Here is a 1,082-nt window from a genome sequence, read left to right as displayed (position 1 = left end):
ACTGGTCTCGGCCCTGCGATTCCAGGAATGAAATCGGCTACTTGTGCACCGTTTCCTGCAGCAGTCTTCCAAACCGCCAACAGGTGTGAACGGTCCGATGCACAAATGAGCTACAGGGACTTTTCTCCGGAGGACTTGCTTCAGGAGTGAGCTCTGGGTGTGGCGCCACGACACTTCTCAAGAGTTTAGGCTTCCCTCTTGGTTTTCTTAGAACAGACAACAACAATTTTCACTGCCCGAGTCAGTCTTGACGGCTTCTCCTTGGCAGACAGATTGCCCGCTTTGCCAGAAGGGACTGTGATGTCCACACCCTCTCGCCACCAAGGGTTTTCCATGAACATTTGAAAACTGAGGTTCAAATGGTGAATGTTGTCACTTGGAACCGAAATACTTGGAGTATACAAGTTTTAGGATTTCCCTGGAAAGTGTCTGATCCCATAAGTTGAGTGTGGTTTCCGTAGCGTAGTGGTCAGCACATTCGCCTTACATGCAAAAGGTCCCTGGTTGGAAACTGGGCAGAAACACATTTACTTGTTTTCCCTACTGTAAATTGGTGTTGTCTTAACCCCAAAGACATCCCAAAATCTTAGGAGGAGGATTCCCACTACGAAGGAGCTCAAAGTTAGACCATTCTCATCTGCCTCTTGGGAGAGGCATGCTGTAAAACAAATCCCCGGGGCTTAGTGCATCTCAGCTTTAGTCCTGACAGTTGCAAGCTTCGTCCTTCAGCGGAAGCTTCCCTACTGACTGAAGAGATGAAGCCTCTAAGGCAGGTACCCTCCGGTTCGTACTTTGCTCCCCTCTGTCTTGCACACATTTACAGGTTAGGTTGATTTAAATGACATGAACCAAAATTACATCTGTATCTGAATTTCTACAGTCTGTAAACCATATTCACAGTCATCGAGCCTATTGATTTTTATATTAATACTTGTAAATGCATTCCCTCTCTCCCAAACAGTCTCCATCAGAAGCCTTTAGTAACTGACCATTTTAATACATACAGTTCACAAAGTATGGTGTGACGATCCCGGGAGTCTGTCACTGCCTTGCCCATTCTTTTCTGCTGTGTCCCTGCATGG

Source organism: Echinops telfairi, unplaced genomic scaffold (assembly GCF_000313985.2).
Source record: "Echinops telfairi isolate 266 unplaced genomic scaffold, ASM31398v2 ScPeMD7_5805;HRSCAF=6673, whole genome shotgun sequence".
Taxonomy (NCBI): domain Eukaryota; kingdom Metazoa; phylum Chordata; class Mammalia; order Afrosoricida; family Tenrecidae; genus Echinops; species Echinops telfairi.
The sequence above is the reverse complement of the archived record's forward strand: the minus strand, read 5'-3'. Positions refer to the sequence as shown.